Genomic DNA, 21,261 nt, shown 5'->3' with positions numbered 1-21,261 from the left:
ACCGAAATTTGACTTTACCGTATTTTTACGAAGATTCGTAAAGTGTCTATTTTTTATAAAACAAATAAATCTCAGATTTGAGCAAAAGTAATAAATTACAAGCGATTTTTTATTTTCATTTAGATTGGGATGTACCAACTTTAGTTTTAAGAGTTTGTTTATTTTAAATACATTTTTTGTAAAACTAGTTGGCAATTATTTCAAATTATTTTAAGCTGAAATTCGCAATATTTTTTTTTTATTGTTCAATATTCCAACGTGTTAGAATGGATGAAACTTTTTGTACATCGATAAAGCACTGAAATGAAACAATTTTAGCAGTTTTAAAGGTTTTCAGAATCTTTTATTCTAGTTGGACACGAATTTTAGGAATTTTGGTTACTCGAACTTTACAGTACGTTGAAATACTTTGTATAATACCAATTAACATCTTTTTAACAATGAATATCTTTCCAGAATCAGTTTAAACAAGCATTTCAATGAAAAACATTGACAATCATAACTTAATGTGGGTGAACATGCAGGTTATCAAAGTCACCCCGGAATACGAAAACGGACTTCAACTTGAAATCATTTTTGGAAAAATAGCTGTAAGCGGACAATTTTAGGTAAAACCATCCAATCTTATTCTCCATACATCAGTACATGGTTTAAAAATATTAAGCTTGAAAAAAATGTGTTGCGTCTAGAAATATGTAATGATTACTTCGAAGAGTGATCAATGTCACCCCGGTTTACGGTACTAGGTTGCATTCTGAAGTTGGCATAGCATAGCATAGCATACACGCAGAATTTTATTTATGTATCGATAGCATATTTTTCTATCTGCCTCTCTTTTCTTCTGCTGTAAATTTTATGCATTAGACATATTCGGTCTATCCACTCATTGGACGCTTACTAGAAGTATATGCATGAACATGCATAAAAATCACAGCAGAAGAAAAGAGACGGGAATAGAAAGTATGCTAACTATGCATATTTTTGTTCTTCACTATAGCACAAACACCTGCACAAATCGTAGATGGAGTTGCAGAAATGAGCATATTCATTGTTATATCAGTTTTTGCCGTAATCCGCAATGACTTAGACCCGCTCCTTTCTACACACCTGGCCACGTCCTTACAAGTGTTGTCATTCCATAAATTCATTTCATTTCATTACATAATAATGTAATAATTGGAAGTTATATAAATCAATTTCATCAATACTAATAATTAATACTTATAAACGCAGCCATTCTAGGATTCTAACCCTTGTTCAGCATATACAAATAATCAAAAAGATAAACAAGTTTTATCCTTCCAAATTATCTGCTCAAGTATCGAAACTCGTTTTGAATATCCGGTGTTACATGGCGTAATGTTCAATGCATTTATTTATACGCAGTGTCTCTGGTAGAAAATATTTTAAAAAAATCAGTATCGTTGAAGCACTCACTAATCGAAAGTTTAGATGCTCCTCTTTCATCTGAGCATAATTTTGAAATGTTCTCTCGGGGGTCTAGAACTTTTTTTTAACATTTTGATGAGTAATTTTTTAGGTAGTTTTTCAATGAGTAGCTCGAAACAAATATTAGGAGGTTAAATCAGTGAACACACGTTGTCAGAGGAACGGATTTGAAACATTACTGAAATCCTTTAAAGATACCAGTTAGCCAGTTTCGCAATGTTAATTAGGTGTCTTGAAATTCGCAAAACAAAACGTTTCCTTCAATTTATTTTTCTTCGAAATATATTTTGGCTCGGGTTCCTATATAACTAATGTTACATTCAAAATTCCACCATTGTTCTATGGATTCTTCGAAGAATTTTATCTCAATTTGATTTGTTTTATTCGTTTAAGCACGATTTAAAAACATATAAGAGCAGTTGTCCACATTTTAGAAGAAAATTATATTATTTTTATTCGAAAAAGCATTTCAAGCTACTTGTTTTGTAGTTAGCGAGAAAAATGTTTTGAAGTTTTGAAGGGTGTTATCTGTTTCTGAAATTGACTCATTCTTTCGTGACGTTTACAATGATTTGACGAATCTTAATTCGACAAATATGTCATAACTTTATCAAATGAACGTCTACATCAAAACTTATTACAGATTCGGAAAGTAGACAAAATTTCACGAAAGATTCAATCAACATAAACTGAATATACTAGAATTTGATGATTTGACTTTTATTGAAATACTTTGAAAGTTGTACTTTGTGATGTTGCATTATCGCTCATAAAACAATCTTCTTCCAGTATATTCAGTTAATGTTGATTAAATCTTTCGTGAAATTTTGTCTACTTTCAAAAATCTGTAATAAGTTTTGATGTAGGCGTTCATTTGATAAAGTTATGACATATTTGTCGAATGAAGATTCTTCAAATCGTTGTAACGTCACGAAAGAATGTGTCAATTGCTTATTTGTTCAAAGTAGCAATTCTATTTATAGGAACGTTGAAATTTTAGAATGAACTTTATCAAGTATTTCAATTTGATTAGTCGACGAAACAAAGGATCTAAATACACGAAATAAAGGTAAAATTGTCTGAAAAATCCGAAAATGATATAATTTTGCAGGGAAAGGGGTAAGAAACGAATCCCGAGCAAAAAAAATCTAATAACATAAAATATAAACAAAAGGAAATTATTCCGCAGATTTTCAGAATTTCTAAATAGTCTTTATAACAGGTTTATAACCCTATGTTGACCCAAAAACTCATCTGTTTAAATATTTGCACAACTTGATAGATGCGAAAAATTGTAACCTGTTCTACAGGTTGTTTGGCTCATGGTTAAGAACCTCTCGAGGGATGATTGACTATCATATGGTCGGTGTTAAGTCAGACCGGACTAAGTCGCAAAACATCAAAAAATGAGTTAATGATAGCACTGGATAAAGAATTTCTTCATCTACATTCCACTTTTACCGGATTTGAAATATGAAACAATAAACAAGACTTATGGCAAAAATTATTTTCCAATTATAATGTAAAGGATGCTGCGATTCAACCTTTAAACGCGTTTTTCTCGAAATCAATGCACTGTCACTTAGTCCGGTCTGACCTAACACCGACCATATTTGAAGAAAAAAATGTTCTATACATATCATCATTTCTCAACCGTTACAGAGTTATTGAGCTTTTTATGTAAAAAAATTGTCTTGAAATTCTATTTCTATTCTATTCTATTCTAACCCTTACACAGCCAGTATTGAAAAGCATCTTGGAAAACACTGCAGTTATTCTGTAGTGTTTTTCTTGTCAAGCATATTTTCATATGTCGCAAATATTAAAACGGCCAGGCCTACTGTGTAGAGTTGGGTTTGAAGATGTTTCGAAATTAGACGGCAATCAAATTATTCATTTAATGAATAATTTAATTAACGAATAGTTTTGAATCTTAAAGGAGGAAGAAACGAGGACAACCGTACCGACCGTTTCAGTTTAAAGGGGTTCGTTGGGAGTGACTTGGCTAAGAAGGTTAATGTCACTCCATTGGTCCTTTGGGATGGGACAGAGGTATTTACATCTTGCCCTGGCTAATAACCATAGGTTAAAGCGCCTTTACTCGCTCAAATCTGCAATATTGCAATTGTCGATTTGTCTCGTACTCGATTTTGTTTGTATTATTTAATACAAACAAAATCGAATACAAGGCATATCAACAATTGAAAAACTGACACAAGCCCACCACTAATAATTTCACATATAGTTCCGGTCTCTAAGCCGAAGATAACACCATGATTTTAAGAGATATCTTTTCAACGCATTGAACCTTCCTAACCCTGATGAAGTAGTGTAGGTAACTGGAAAATTCTAGCAAATCTGCCCTAGAGCTCCAAGCAATCACGCATACAATGACGATTGTGGGCCAAAAGACACTGTAAAATTACAATTTGAACGATCTCACCGGTATATCCATCCAGTCTTGCTAAAGCGCTATGAAGTTGAAAACTCTGATGTCTAGACTTCTGACTCTGCTGATATTGCATCCGCGGCGTTCCTCGACTGAATCCGCTCTCACTTCTGAAGGAGCTAGAATGGAAATCGCAATCCAGGATAGTTTTCCGGCAGAATCCGGTTTCATGCTGCCGCATAAATCACTTCTAGCTTCAATGCTTCCTCGCTTTGTCGCCTTTTATATTGAATATCCAACCTCTAAATACACTTGTTCCTATTCGCAGAGCAAAAATTGACGTGTCCCATACATAAATCAAGAGCTATAGAATCGAAACTTCACAAGGATTCACTTCACTGTCGATAGAGTTAACACAGATTTTCAAAACTCGGACGTAGAAATTCATTTCGGAAGCAAAATCACGTCAGTGAAAAAATTTCACCTCCGTCGTCGATAAAAAAAAATTGTTTGTCTTGAAATACCTCTAACTCAAAAAGTATAATTTGTATTTTAAATCTTTTAGTTCCATTCGAAAAGTGAGAAAATTTCCCATAAAATGGTGTTATCATATCTTTCAGTTAATTAGTTTTAATTACCATTAGTTGTGGAGTAGTTAAAAGTTTTTGAGGAGGTTTTTATTGATTTTCTCAGCATATCTATTATCCAAAAGTTGGGTTTCAGTAATATTCATAATTTGTTCTTCAACATAATATTCCTATCTTTTCTTGTTTATTTGTAATTTCATTACTTTTCCTGTAATCGACTTGCAAGTATTTAAAAGACTCTAATATCAAAAATATGATTTATTATGTTATTTCCAAGGTTTCATTGGAAAACTGAGAACATTTGCTATTGATGTATGTACAAATATCTCTTAGTTAAGGGTACTGAATGACTTTTTACTAGTGTAATAGCCCACAATTAGCGTTTTTCGAGGAGTTTTGTATTTATTCTAACTATTAATTATTTTCTAATACCATAAACGTATTCAAAATTTAAAAAAAAAGTTAGTTTCTAAGATCGACGAACAAACGAATAATGAAGTTTCCAACTTAGATATTCATTTTTCCAAAATAAAAAAAGTTCTAGACTCTCAGGGAGAATAATTCAAAACTTACTTGGTTTAAAAGAGAAGCAAGTTCCCGCATAGTGAGTACATCAGTGATATTGATTTGTTTGTGGTAGTATTGTTCTACCAGAGACAAAAAATACCCCGTGAAAATATATTAGTCAAATTTAAAATTTGAATTAACGCGAAATTGGTTAGGTGTCGGTCATTGGTGTCTTCGGCAGTATTTATCAACGTAACAAACCTCTTCTTCTAATACTGTATGTCAAAAGATTCATCCCCTTAAAAATGAGATATCTTCTGAGAGCTATTCATTGAAACGCAATCTTTAAAAAAATATTGTTCTAGACCCCCGATAGAACATTTCAAATTCAGTTCCAAATGAAAGAGGAGTATCTAAGCATTCGATTACTGAATGCTTCAGCGATACTGATTTTTTTTTGTCTAAATACTGTTCTACCAGAGACACCGTGTATAGGATATAATATTGGATTATGACAATATCATAATTATGAAGAGATACAGTTAATAAATATGGTTTGGTTTGTGCTGTTCTTTTTTCATCGTTGCAATGTATATATTGTAAGTTGTGGATCAATCTTTACTTCTCTGCCTAGGAGAGTCGAAACACCTTGTTTTAACCTTCCTCGATGATGAACTTCTAGTCTTATGGCAATGCTATAATCTATATATAAACGTTCCTGAACTAATAAAAATAAGCAATATTCTTTTTTACTGAAATAACAAAAATGATCAACCTGCTTAGTTTTTTTTTTAATTCTAGGTCCTTTATAGTCACAGAAAATGCATTTGTTCTAATTGTTTACTCCTATCAGCTTCTGAAGTTTGAAGCGAAGTGACCATACTTGAAAATGAACCAAATACTACTAATATTGATACTAAATCACCTGGTTTCATAAACCCGTCACGGTGTCTTTGTCGAACAACTTTATTAAAAAAATCGGCATCTGTAAAACTTCTGGATATGAAAGAATGGACTTTTCCCTTTCATTTGAAAGTAAAATTAAAATATTCTGTCGGGGGGGGGTCTAGAACATTTTTTTATTTTGAAGTGTTTTGATTGAAAACTTAAATTTTTTAATGAAATTAATTTGCATTTTTGCTACTAATTGGTACTATAGACATTCAAAAAATACTAAAAGTGAGAATCTAATGAACAATCCCATTGTCTACAACTTCGTTGAATGCTATAAATCGATATAAAATCACCCGGGAAAGTTATTAAAATTTTATCAGTTTTTAGGTGTGCGTGGGGCCAATGGATTAAGAAGTCAATTAACAAGGACTGACAAAAAAATGTTGGGTTCAAATGAACAGTAAATTCAGATAAATTTCAATGTATACAAAGTCCCATTCTCAGCAAAAAAAATATATTTTCAGATTTCTCCGGGTCTTGTGCGAAAATGACACTTTCTGAACAAGGAGGTGTAGACCAAATTTATTCTATAATCTTATGCCTTTTCAAGATGTTGATTAATGTAGTAAGGGATTTTATCATGCCTTTTTCATTTCAAGATGCTAACGAGCAAATAGAATGATTCAAGATTACATCAAGCATACTCCAGAATGAGTGAAGAAAAAAAAGAAACAAATATATCTGTGACCAAAAAAAAATGTTTCATGTTGCTGCATTACCCAGCATCTTTCAAAAGAGTCTTAATTTCGTTCAAATTTTATCTACTCTTCTCTATATCCTCATGCTCCTAAAATATCATTGTTGCGCATAAAACGGTGGAATCTGGAATTATGTTTTTTTACGCTTAAATGTTGGACTTTGCTAGCATTCAGGTTCTTCTGAGCAGACTGTTAAAATAAGGCAATCCATTTTTTTACAAATAAAAATGTTTTTGGAATAAAGCTTCTTAACCAATAAGCCCCGTGCGAATCTAGAAACAATGATAAAAATTTAATAGCTTTCTCTGGCGATTTTAGATCGCAATGTAGTTTTCTACAAAGTTATACACAATGAAATTGTCCATCAGATTCTCACTTTTGGTAATATTTGAATGTCTAAAGTACTACCTAGGGGCAAAAATGTGAACCAGTTTCATTGAAAAACCTAAGTTTTCAAACAAAAAAACTTTAAAATAAAAAGTTGTTCTGGAGCCCCCGACAGAATATTTTAATTTTACTTTCAAATGAAAGGCAAAAGCCCATTCTATCACATGCTGAAGTTTTTGCGATGCCGATTTTTTTTCGAATGAAATTGTTCTACCAAACACACCGTGCCGTATCACTTATAGTCATAAATGGTATCACTCGTCATATCCACTATTTCAATCAATGCAGATTGTCCTAGGGGAAGTGGTTGGAAATCATACATAACCAAATCAATGAAAATTTTATAAATTTCTTGATTTTACAGTTATATTTAGCTAGTGGTTATCAGTCTTTTTCTAGCCACCAACGACGCTAGTCATGTTCAAAGCAGTTCTCCACCGCGTTCGGTTCGTGCACATTAAGCTATAGAATTCGCAATGTGGCATTGGTACAGTTTGGTGCTCGTGTTTCACTAGATCAATTTGTCAACAACAACAATATGTCATTTCATTGAACATGATAATGTTAAGGTCAAACTACACGATTTGTCTCCTGGTACACCTGATAGCGCAATTCGCAGATTCATGTCGCAATATGGCGAAGTGGTTTCCATTAAAGATGACGTTTGGAGAAATTTCTTCCCCGGCATTTCCAACGGCGTTCGGGTGGTCAGAATGCGACTAAAACGCCCTACACCATCATTTGTGACCTTGGAACCTGGTACCCTCTATACACAGTTCGCACTTTGCACATATGACCAACAAACTGCCACGTGTCAGTTCTGTGAAAAATCTGCACATTATGGACTACCGTGCGTGGAAACTCATACAAAAAAAAAATCACTTACAACCAACAAAATCATTTCGACTTCAACGCCAACAACTAAAGCACAAACAAATGTCCAACAAGTAGCGACGGTTAAAAACAAACGAATATAGAATCAACAACGACTACACCTAGTACTCCGATAGCAACAAACATCACCACCAAACAAAATACAGACAACAAGGAGGAAAGCTTCACGACCGTAAGGCCGGTGACAAGCTGAAGCGGAAAGCGAAGCGTTTGCGGACGCGTCTGAGCATTTTACATAGTGTTTTGCCGCGTTCGCCCCGCTTTTACTATGACAGTATTACGCGTTCTACATGCACACACCAAAGAGATAGGTCAAACGCATTCGCTTCGCTTACCGCTACCGCATCGCAAATCGCGTAAGCATGTCATCGGCCTAACCAGTGAAACGAAGAAGTACAACAAAATTATCGACCGCAACCTTCATGACAACAGCAACGATGAAACTATGGACGAAAGCGATGATCAAGGCATCAGATTGAATGACCCCCAGGCGTTGTCTGGCGACATCGACAATGCTCCACCGCCTAAAAAAAGAATCTCCGCTCGCAAAGGTAAATTGCGTGCGAAGGATTCAAAGGAAACACATTAAAATATAGTTTTTAATATCTATTTTTCTGTAAATATATAATAAAAGACCCACGGCTCCGTTAAGCTCACGCGACGAGCCGTGTCAAACGAACGAATTTAAAAAAAACTAGTGGTTAGGTGAAGTTTCTTACTATTATTACTGTTAGTATTAGTGCAGAAATCACTGCATTTGTGGCCAAAATCTAGCAATAATTTTCAAAACAAGTGTCAATTTATACGTAGATCTACACTGTGAAAAATAATTATACGAATGCATGTCATGTAAAGGAATTATCTTAGTGTAAACGAATAAAAATGACACAATTGCAACATTTGGTGTTTTAGAAAACGTTGTGATAAAATAATTGATTACTTGTTTCAACTCACATTGGTTGATGTTTTAACTTACCTCGGAGAGTTGAAATAAAGAGAACACTGTTTCAAAAATCAAAATATTGATTAGGGTGGGGCATTTTTATATGAAAAAATGTATTCATAACCACATCAATCGAGCACATTGAGCCATTTTTTTGGTTCCATTTGGGGTCAATTGGGTATAGATAGTAGTAGATAGTACACCCAAAACGAATCTTTGAGAGCGGAATTGATTCTGTTTTTTTCGCTCTCGAACTGTGAGCGAAAAGCTCCCAACCTCATACTTGTGCTATACAATATCGTACCCGATAGCTACACGCCGTTGGCTCATGCAGTGCAGGGATAACTTGAATAACACATACCATCATCTCCATGCTGTCCCATTTGTGATCGCTGCTGCAATGATGCGAAGTTTATATAGCTCATTCGAACGCCTGCTCATTATGTCTCGTTATGGCCTAAGGTGTAAAGTAGGCGTTTTAGCGAGTAGTTGTTTGTCGGTTCCAGTCCTGAGGTTTTACCCGTCAATCTTTTTTTCTAGTAAGGCTTAGTTCCCAATACATACATACAAATGAAATAATAATAACAGCGAGGAAATGGTACAAAGCAAAATGCTCAATGATGATGCCGAAATACCGACGCGGCGGTGGGGAGGCAAACGATATTATCTCACTCATCATTAGTGTGAAGCTTATATACGACATTTTACTACTCCACGAGTGTGTCCACGTCCACTCCACGAGTGAGTGTGTACGGGTAGTAAAGAGGTGTTTTACCGAATAGAAGTTTGTCGGTTCTAATCCAGAATCTGATATCAGAATTTTTTTACTCACGAGCTATTTATCGCAGCGTAGAAAATAATGAAACATAACAAAATGCAAAGCAGCAGCAATGGTGATGAGATTGCTTGTGGTTGGGTAGGGTGGGGGTGGTGTGGTGTAAGGTGTAGAAGAAAGATACGAAACCAAATTCTAACAAAGTTTCCTTGTGTGTTAGTGTGTGTCATCGTTTTTTTCGTGAGCGTTGCGATGTTGCGCTCATCTCGAATTGTGCGCGAACAGCTCAATGTTCAAAAAGGATTGCTTTTGGGAATGAGATTGTGAGCCCAAAAACAGAAAATCTGAGCGCGCCGTTTTGGGTGTAATAGATAGTAATAGGTAGTAATAGATAGTAATAGATAAGAATCATGAACTAGTTCACGAATCCATGAATGTACTATTTGACGAGTACGAATGGTCAGACGTGACTATTGTACTAGGGATCATGAGCAATATTTTATGAATATATGAATAATATTGTATGATTTCGTGAACTATTTCACGATCACGAAGGGTAAGGTGTGATTTTTATATTAGGTATCATGTACTAGTTCACAAATACATGAATATTTTTCATGATTTTGTGAACTATTTCACGAGCATGGATATTGGATCGTGAATAATATATTAGGAATCATGGACCAGTTCCCGAATACATGAATAATATTTGATGATTTGTGAACTATTTCATGAGCACTAATGGTAAGTCGTGGCTATTGTACTAGGGTTCATGAACTAGTTCACATATACATGAATAATATTTTATAATTTTGTGATTAATTTCACGGGCAAGCGTGGTCGTGACTATTGTACTAAGTATCATGAACCAATTCACCAATTCATGAATAATATTTTGTGATTTTGCGTACTATTTCACGTGCACGGATATCGGATCGTGACAAATATATTAGGAATCATGAATTAGTTCACGAGGATTGAAGTAATTTATGAATAAAATTCTGAGCTTCGTGAAATAGTTTTCGAGAAAATATGAATATGAATATCATCATGATTCAGTCTTTGGTTTTATGAAAAATGTTCATAATGTTATGAACAAGTTCACATACAGAAAATCGGTTTGGTAGTGACAGGGCGGAAACCGTGACTGAAGTTCACAAAACAAAAACCAATATTTCCTCTAATAAAAGCGTTATGCGGGCGATATTGAAGGGAAATTGAACACAATTATAAAACATATGATTTTTGTTCATGGTCCAATCGAATTTTGCACAGTTATTTAGGACCCAAAATGGAACCAAAAAAGTTCTGTGCTCGGTTGATTTGGGTATGATTGCGTTTTTCCATATAACAATGCCCCACCCTAATACATACACACGCCTTGCCCCAATTCAAATTTGGTGTATTGGCATATAAGACTCTGATTTTCGGGCCTCGAAGAAAAGATTGAAAGTTAGAGCGAATTCTTTACATTCCTTTTACAAGAAATGTAATAGACTATATCACTTCTAGGGAGATTAATCAATTAAAACGTAAAAACAAAATGTTACGATCGTACACTTTCACTACATTTAAGGGGTTCTTCTACTCCCATGGTTTCGAAAAATCGATTTTTTTTCCTTTGTTTAATTTCAATCTATAGGGTAATTTGGGGAGAGATGCCGCACATTTCTTAAAATCGATCCTGCATAGAAGTAAACCATTCAATATTCGATGAAATCATTTTTATCAATTGCGACAAGTTTCTAAAATACTGTGAAATGGTTTTTGTCATGAAAAAAATCCATCAAATTTCCATGAACATTTTTTAAAAAATTGTCATTGCGGGAGAGATGCCGCATGTGCGGTTGAGACGCCGCACCGTGGTCATAAACTGAAAAATGAAAAAGTATTTTTAGCTATCGTTGATGTTTTTGTGATTCGCGGTCTACAGCTGAGTTTCATGAAGCTTGATTACACCTATAAATCGGCAAGCACCTATATTTTTCTTAAGGGGGTAATGCCATTTCTAGAAGCATTTTTGTATTTAACATTTATAAAAAATTTGTTTTTTTGTAACTTTGTGTAACGGTTAAGTTGGAATAACTTAATTAAGGGTACTATTTATTTATATGTTTGTATGAGCGGAAATAACCGCACAACACCATGGAACAGCTGAATCATTACATTCAAGATAACCAAAGAAGGTGCTTTGTATTAAATTGATCACATTACACCGAAAAGGTCTGCAACGTATTCCAATTTTGGACAGTAAATCTAGCACCTGCTTACATGATGTCGTCTCAATCGGAATCGTGATTATCACTATTTAGGTTATACATACATAAAAAAAATCATCCAGAAGAAGTCGATGTTGTAAAAACTGAATTACGAGTTATCAAATTATTCAATGATGTGTACTCCTCCAAACCGACATCTTCTAAAAACTGTTTTAGGACAGTTTTTTTCAATCTGTTTTAGAACAGTTTTTTTTTCAATCGAAACCCCCCAGGCTCCCCGGATTAACCGGGAATTTTTTTATATAGGGGAACATGGGGAGACTTGACTTGCATAAATCTTTAAAAAAAGTTTTCAATCCTTCCAAAGTTATTGAGATATAATGTGCAAAGGTATTGTGTGTGTTCATGATTGTTTTTCGAAATTTTTAATTTACTTTTTGAAAAGTTAAAAAAAAAATTTCTGTGACCTGGGGAGACTTGACCAAGTGAATTTTGAATAATCAGATAAAAATAATGACATAAAACATATTGTAATCCTTTTTTACGTATTGTCGAGATCCTTGGGTAGCAGTAAAAAATATAAAAGGGTTGCATTTTATAAATTTCGGCTGTTTTTAATGCATTTCCTTTTAAGAATTAACTGTACTGCTTACATTGCATGTTCGCACGTCACGAAATCAACCATATTAATGCTTTAATAACTTTATTCACTAGTTCTAAAAGATATAGACTGATGTTTGATGTGGGATTTTCTTTTGATATGATTAACATTAACAGTAGGTACCACAGGATAGTAAATAACAGAAATTTCTTTCTTTAGTTTATTGCCATTTAAATTTAAATTTTTAAATCATTTCACTAATTCATAAAGGATAAGATAATGTGTGAGTGAGTAAAGTAATTATTAGTCGAGTAGATACGTCCATATAATGTTTGACAAAAAAATAGATCATTCAACGCAAATTTATTAATTACGGAATATTTCCTGTAAGAAAAGGATTTATCATTCCAAACTTTTAAAATTTCCTTAAGGAACCGAAACAAGTATAAAGATACTTTTGAAAAAAAATAAGAATCTGATAACCAATAATATAACTCTGTGCTTGGTCAAGTCTCCCCATGTGCCCCTATCTCTCGGATCCCGGGAAGCTAAAAACTGTCGGGTAATGGAAGCTCTAACCTGGGGGTCCCTTTTTGACTATTGTGCAAAGTTTTATTGTCCTACTGACGGAAGTTACTAGTGCAATCCATATCGTGGTATTTTTCATTGAAAAGCGACATATGAATTACTTTCAATTGACGGTACACATTTGTAGGTTTTCTTTTTAGGTAAAGACCAGGGGTGACATTATGGAACCATTTCGAATCGACTTTTTCATACAAGCTTGCATACAATAAACCTTTCGTTTCGAGATGCGGAATGCCACCCCAGAACGCAAATCCAGTAGAATGCTTCAGACAACAACTTTTTCAACATTTGTTTGTGGCACTGTTCTACATTATATGTGCATCCCTCGATTACCTACAAGACACGCAGTTTCATCTCACACAGCAGAACCGATACCGTTCACTTCGCCGTACTACACACGATGCGTTTGGTTCCTTTACCGCTGACCGCAAATCTCCATCGCCCTACACGGAACAGGCCCCGACCGAAACGCGAACAAACGATTGAGGAATCAAACTTCGCAACATAAACACAGGTATTAATTTAGCTGCCTCAATTAATGGTGTTCAAATAGCATTCAAAGGGAAGATTTCCTCCTGTACATTGAGCGCTGCGATGATGCCCGGCGGAAGCAGAGGGCAAAACTTCCACGACGGTTGAACAAAAAAAAATCTCGGGACCGGGACCGGGACCCCTATGGGACCGCGAGGATGGAAGCGATATGGGAACTTCTTATCTGTTACACGGACGGCCGACCAACCTACGAACCGATCGACTGGCAGACGGCTTGCCTGACCAGCCGCGACCTCTCGGGACCAGGGTCCCTCCTGCGAGTGGCTGCTGTTTTTCCTCCCGCTTTCGCTGTGCGGATCTTCTTGCACCAACCTTCCTACCGTGATTGACTTTGGGAATGAGGGTCTTATGAAGGCTGATTATTTTTTCTCGTTTCGCAGCTTTTCTGGCTGGTTTGGTGTATGGCCGATGGTTGTCGGTGTAATTATTAGTGAATAAGTGTGGTTTTTGCGCTGCCCGGATGGAATGCGTTGATTGTGGGAAAATATGGTGAAACATTTTACAGTACGTTGCGTGTCGTTACAAGCAGCCGCAGTAAATCCGGCGTGGATCCGCATTTAATATCAAAGCGAAGCCGGATAGAATAGACGGTGAAGAAGCCTGATTGGCATGCCAACTTCGGGAAGTTAGTTACTGATACTGTGATGGATCGGAATCTCGACATTTGACGGTCCACGGACCTCATGTTCTAAAATTTATTGACATAAAATTCTTGAATGCAGTAATTTTGTAGCGGACTGCAACCAGAATGAATCGATTTACGAGTGTTAATTCTTCACCGAAAAACTAAATTTATCCTTTACACACGACGAGAAAGATCGTATATCTCCTTCCACAATGCTCATAGGTGGACAATTAACACCGTTTGTTTGTATACGATTAACGCCCAAATTGGTGAGGACTCTGGTACGTGCCACCAAGGAAGTACGGTAGCTGCTAAATGAGGTGTTAATTGCAACAGGATATCGCTGTAGGATCAAAAGACCCGACTCAGTCAGTTGATTAGGTCTAGAACATAAACTAAAGCATCGACTATGGGTGGTATCAGAAAAGTGATCATATAGTCATTCAGATATTTTCAGACTTTTCTAATGACCATCGTCCTAATTTTCCATTTGTCATTTGTCAGGGTCGTAGTTTCGAATTTTTTTAATTTAATGTTTCCAAAATAAGGAAATCACTTCGACTGATTGGTGATTTGTATTTGAAAATCGAGCATGGGAATATTTCTTCCTCTCATGACCAACGACTGAAGATCTCTCTTAATCTTCCATTCCAACCGATAGACATTGCAATCGTTTCAAGAATTTTAGTTCAGTCTCTTCTTGCGCGTTGATTTTTCGGTATTAACCTTTTGTTATTGGTGCAGCGCTGGTGATCCTCAAACACACAAAAAAAGCAATCGATCTTCGGATCATCAGCTCGCCATTGCCTTGGCTAATCAAGATTTGTCAGTTCGAATGGTTATATTGATTTGACCTATACTGATGGATTGAAGGTGCCGAACCAGGTGGATGGGCAGACATTAGACGGGGCACGGTCAAGAACAATCGAATGCCTGCTGTCATGTAGCTCAACAGGGGTCGCCATGCACTGGTTGCTCTATTGGCTGATTGAGCAGAATCTTCAAAAGCTAGAACATTCCACAGCGGTAGCTTCGCCGAAATTCGAGCGAATAAAACTGTGTTTGTGGATGTATATGGAATCACAACTCAAGACGGCTTTAAAGATGTTACGATCAATTTAGTTCACCTTCGACAATTGCTTTTAATGCAGAATGTCTTAAAGAGGAATTCGACGTTCTGGACTAATTAAGTATTTTAAGTGAATATTTGCTAGGTAAAATAGGGTGACCGGATATTCAGGTTTCCTGGGAAATATTCTGGTTTCATTTCATTCACCCTTGTCCTGGTTTCAACCGCAACTAAAACGTAAACTCACAAGCAGAGTACGAGAAAGAATCACTAATACTTTTGAATTTTCCGATCGTTCGATTTCTCCTTTATAATAATATTTGTTTTTGTTGTGTGAACCTCAGTCACGGTTTCCGCCATGTTATTACTAAATCGATTTTCTGTACGTAGACTAGTTCACAGCTTTATGGACGTTATTCATAAAATCAAAGATTGGCTTGTCATTCTATTCATAGCTTTAGGAACATTATTCAGAGTCCGACTATACGACGTGAACTGATTCATGGTTTGTTACATCTTGCACATGATCTGATTTTCGTGGTTGGAAATTAGTTCACAAAATCAAAACATATTTTCTCGTGAAATTTTCATGAAGCTCGGAATGGTATTTATGAACTCTTCAATCATTGGGAACTAGTTTATGATTCTTAATATATTATTCACAATTTAATATCCATTCTCGTGATATAGTTAACAAAATCATAAAATGTTATTCATGTCTTCGTGATTACGTATATTAGTCACAAATCGCTATTCGTGCTCGTGAAATAGTTAAAAAATGATGAAATGATTTTCATTTATTCTTGAACTAGCTCATGACACCTAATGTTGTTGTCACGACTGACCATTCGTGCTTAATTTACAAATTTACGAAATCGGAAAATATTATTCGTGTATACGTGAACTGATTCCTGATTCATAGCGAATCATTCACGACTGACCATTCGTGCTCGTGAAATAGTTCCACCAAACCACAAAATATGATTCATGCATGCATTAGCTACTTCATGATTCTTAGTAAATTAGTGAAAATCCATTATTCGTGCTCGTGAAATGGTTCACAAAATTGATCATGCTTCGTGAATTGGTTCGTATGGTAATATTACGTATGCATTCCTGAACTGGTTTATGATTCCTAGTATATTACCATTCGTGCTCGTGGAAAAAATAAAAAAAAACTATGAAAATTTTTAATGTATTTTTTGTCGCAAACGGACCATAATTTATTTATTTATTCGATCTTCGGCAGAAACCGTACAGATTAAGTGTAAACGACTTATTGTTATAGTGTTAAAAGTTTATAATCGCTAACTTATAACTAGATTTAGTAATATGATAGTCAAAGATTTCGGAAGTTTCATTAAATTTGCCGCATAGATATCTACCGGATTATTCTGGCCGTATGCTGTACGGTGCCTAGGAATCCATAAAAGCGGTCGGTTTCTTATAACATGAGGAGGAACAAACAAATTAATCCTTGAAAGAATATCGGGACAGTCAATATTGCTCGACAACATATCAAAAATGAACATTCTTTGCAAGAAGGTACGACGTGACTCCAGCGTTGGCAAATCTAGCAGCATACATCTATTATTATACGGTGGCAGACGGATAGGATCGTTCCATGGCAGTTTTCTTAAAACAAACCGTACAAAGCTTCTTTGAACACGCTCCAATCGATTGCTTTGCACGGCATCGTACGGCGCCCACACTTGTACAGCGTACTCCAAAATGCTACGGACCAATACGCAGTATATAGATTTCAGAGTGTAGAAATCCTCGAAGTCAGCAGTGTTTCGTTTCAAAAACCCAATGTTGCAAAAGCTTTAGCCGTTGTTGCTGTGATGTGGTCGGCGAAGCGAAGTTTTCTGTCAAATAACACTCCCAGGTCACAGATAGATTCCACTCGATGACACACGCTTGAAGGGTATATCCGCAGCACCTTAGAGTTGTCGAGCGCCCGAAGCTTATCACCTTACATTTATCAACGTTGATCTGCATTCCATTCAGCAAGCACCACTCTTCAATATTGACTATATCCTCTTGGAGCACAGCTGAATCGAGTCCTGAAGCAATGGAGCGAAAGATTTCCAGATCATCAGCGTAGAGCAGTTTTCCAGATTTGATGCGGGTGCAGAGATCGTTGATGAATAATTTAAAGATAAGTGGCCCTAAGTGACTTCCTTGAGGGACACCGGCTGGTGTTTCAAATACGCTTGAGCATGTGGTGCCGATTCTAACAAATACGGATCGTTCAGAAAGGTAAGATTGTAACCACTTGGGTACCCACGGAGGAAATCCTAATCGGTGCAGTTTCATAACCGCAATGTTGTCCGGCACCTTGTCGAATGCTTTGGCGAAATCAAAATATATTGCATTAACTTGCTGGCGCTTCTCGACGGCTGGAACTAGAAAACTTGTGTACGTCATCAAGTTCGAAGTTGTCGAGCGTTTCTTTACAAAGCCGTGCTGACGTTCATCAATTATGTGTGAAGATGCAGCGTACATTGCATTGTAAACAAACTTTTCCAGAACTTTGGCCAAACAATTCAGAAGCTAGAGGGATCTATAGCTTTCAATATTATGAGTGTTTCCTGCCTTATGGATAGAAACTATAGCAACTTCTTTCCACACACTTGGAAAAAAAATCCGTGATCGAGCGCTTGAAAATAATGCTTACTGGTACAAAAAGCGCTCGGGCATAATGTTTTATGAACAAAGGGGGCAAACAATCCGGACCTGGCCCTTTCAACGGGTCAATGCTGGACAAAGCTATCAAAACATCGGTATCGTTTACGTTAGGGCAGGGGAGGCTGATATTATAGGTTGGCAATGTTTCAAGGTAGTCTTGTGATGGGTAGACAGAAGGGCTGGTAAATACATCTCGAAAGTGATCTGCAAAGAGATCCACCGATTCGGCTGTGGACTGTGAACATTTTTATCGAAGATAAACATTTTCTGGAATACCCCCGGAGCGTCTTCTGCTATTTATAAACTTCCAGAATGTCGAGGGATTATTCCGCAGGTTGCATTGGATTTGGTTGAGATACTCACTGAATGCACTGTTTCGGGCTGTTTCATATTGCAGCTCAATTTGTCGAAGAATAACTTTGTTGTCGTCGGTGCTGTGATGTAAGAATCGCTTACGTTGCTTCCGTAGTACGTTGCGCAGCCGGCCAAGCTCAGCATTCCACCACGGGTACTTATAATCTACTTTTTTAGTGGTACGTTTTTAGGAACATTGCAGCGAAGAATTCCATATATGGCCTCGTAAAACGCCGAAAGTGCCTGATCCAAATAATTTCCATCCAGCATATCGTGCCAATTGACTGCACCAATGGCCAATGAGACTTCATCGAGGTTGCATCGAGTAAAATCAAAGTTGAGGTCGTCATTAGTTGTGTCAGAATCGTCGCCGTCGTTAGAACACGCGTCAAATCTTAAAACGAAGGGCTTATGGTGAGGGTCTACCTTAAGAATAGATGTCGGAGGCTCGATCAGTTCGAACACGTTCGTGTCGTTGACGAAGGCTAGATCGAGTGTCCGTCCGTTTACATTGCTGAGAGAGCAGATTTGATATAAACCATCAGAGACCAAAGTTTCTGTGATGGCCGTCTCTTGCTCCGATGTCGCATTTTCTGGAATGTAGCACTTAAGATCGTCATCGAAAGACCAACGGAAATGAGGAAGGTTGTAATCAGCAACAACTAGTACATTGTTTCGCCTGCTGGCTTTGTCAAGAATGTTCTGAACCGCGGAGGAGTGTACGTTATACAAGTCAGGATCACTGTTCGGCCTCAGATAAATGCAGCAAATAAATAACGACTGACCTGGTAGGGAAACGCGTACGACAACCTGTTCCAAACATTCATATCCAGGCATTTTTAGTTCAGTCGCAGCAAGATTTTTCTTTATCGCAATAAGAACACCACCTCCGCGGCGTAGATGGCTGTTAGAAGAATTACGATCGCAACGATAAATAGCGTAGTTCGTCGTAAGCTGTAGCCAGGTTTCGGTAAGAACAATAATGTCGTAATCGCAGGAAGTAAGGGCAAGCAAGAAGGTCTGAGTTTTCGTTCTCATTCCACGGACGTTCTGGTAGTAGACGGACAGGAAATCTTCAGAGGTAAAGTGTGTGATATGAATGGATCGATGAGAATCGAAGCTTACTTAGGTGTTAGCGGCGTCTCCACAGTGATCAGGGTTGGAATTGGGGTGTATGGAGGTCTCCAAAAATTCTGACCGGCTCGTCCTGTATCCTCAAATTCGCGAAACCGAATACCTAATGGCCATGTATCCGCTGACATGGCTTTTGCCTTAAGACTAACTGGAATGCTCACCTTAAAGGATACAAAGCTCAGCGTGCGCACTTCTTTGCCTCTAGGAACCAGCTTCACTTCCTCAGAATCCAGTCTCATACGCACCATTTGCAGTACGGTTTTTGAACTAGCTTATGATTCCTAGCATAATAGTCGTGCTCGTGAAAACAGTTCACAAAATCATAAAATATTATTCATGTATTTGTGAACTAATTCATGATTGCTAGTATATTAGTCCCAACACAACTCACCATAAGTGCCCGTGAAATAGTTCACAAACTCATACAATATTGTGCAGAACTCATACAATATTGTACAGATATTCGTGGTTCATGATTCCTAGGATAATATTCACGACATACCATTCGTGCTTGAGAAATAGTCCACAGAATCATAAAATATTATTCATGGATTGACTGGTTCATGATTTACGATCTATCTAGAGTGTTTGTGATATTTAGAAGATATCCCTGATCATTTTCAATTTCATTCAAATCTGCACATAGTCATGACATCTTTTCGTGCCCTATTTCACAAAATTCTGATTTTTTCATGAAATTTATAGTTATGTTTAGTTGCTAGCGAGTAGTAGTAGGTGCAAGAAGCACACATCAGAATACTATTTGGACCTCGAACATCGTTATTCATTTGATAAGGTTCAGTGTGATTTCCGGACAGAAATCGAAAATTGCACTAAGTACCACAAATACATTGTAGAGCCATAAATCATGTTAGTGATATAGTTCACAGAACAAAATACCGCGAATCAGTCACACTTTTATAATTCAGTTCATATTGTCACATTACTCCGAGTAAAAAAATCGATAGTAATTAAAAAGAGCATATCATGATAAGACGAAGTGAAATTTAGAATATCATGATAAAACGGCTGATATCATGAACATGAGTTACATTGTCAAATTCGAAATTGCGCTCAAAAACAAAATATCACGATATCATGCCTATAAATTACGAAAAGTGTAACTAAGATCCTAAAACAAATAAAAATAAATTCCACTGCTATGCCAGAAATATCTGATTCGAAACTCGTGAATAAGTGACTCGTTCGCTGGCGCATAAAACACCTTCCTCGTTTGTGCAAAATATCGAGATCATTCTTAGTAGTCTATACTCTTCGTGCATTCACACTCGCCTGTGCTCTTCAATGCATTTCTCGCATGCGAAAAAAATAAAAAGTTAATCGAGATGTATTAATGTTTTACTATACACCAATTGAATTAGTTTACAAAATCAAAACAGTCTTGAAATTTTCTTGTGAAAAATTTAGAATGTTATTCTTGGATTCATTTATGCCTCATGGCCCGATTCTTGATTCATACCATATTGGTCACGATTCACGCATGAACAATATTTTAAAATATTTTACACTGACGCAAGCCGCTGAACGGTGGTTGATGGAATAGGGGTTCCGAATAGTCCCGTACGCGCAATTCGCACAAAAAGGGTGAGCGTCTTGAAAATATCTGTGTTTCCACCCAAACAAAAATCATTCCATAAAAGAGGAGCTTCAAGCTGCCGAAAACACTTACCTATTATTTGTTTCTTTAATCACGGTTTTATCATTAAAATGATTTTTGTTTTTAGGATGGCGAAAAAATGAATCATGTTGTATCTCCTTTTAAAAAAAAACCCTGCAGAATGAGATTCATCTGTCAAAATGAATGTTTTGGAATGGCGCTTCCAC

The sequence above is a fragment of the Topomyia yanbarensis genome, chromosome 2, assembly GCF_030247195.1.
Source record: "Topomyia yanbarensis strain Yona2022 chromosome 2, ASM3024719v1, whole genome shotgun sequence".
Classification (NCBI taxonomy): Eukaryota; Metazoa; Arthropoda; class Insecta; order Diptera; family Culicidae; genus Topomyia; species Topomyia yanbarensis.
The sequence above is the reverse complement of the archived record's forward strand: the minus strand, read 5'-3'. Positions refer to the sequence as shown.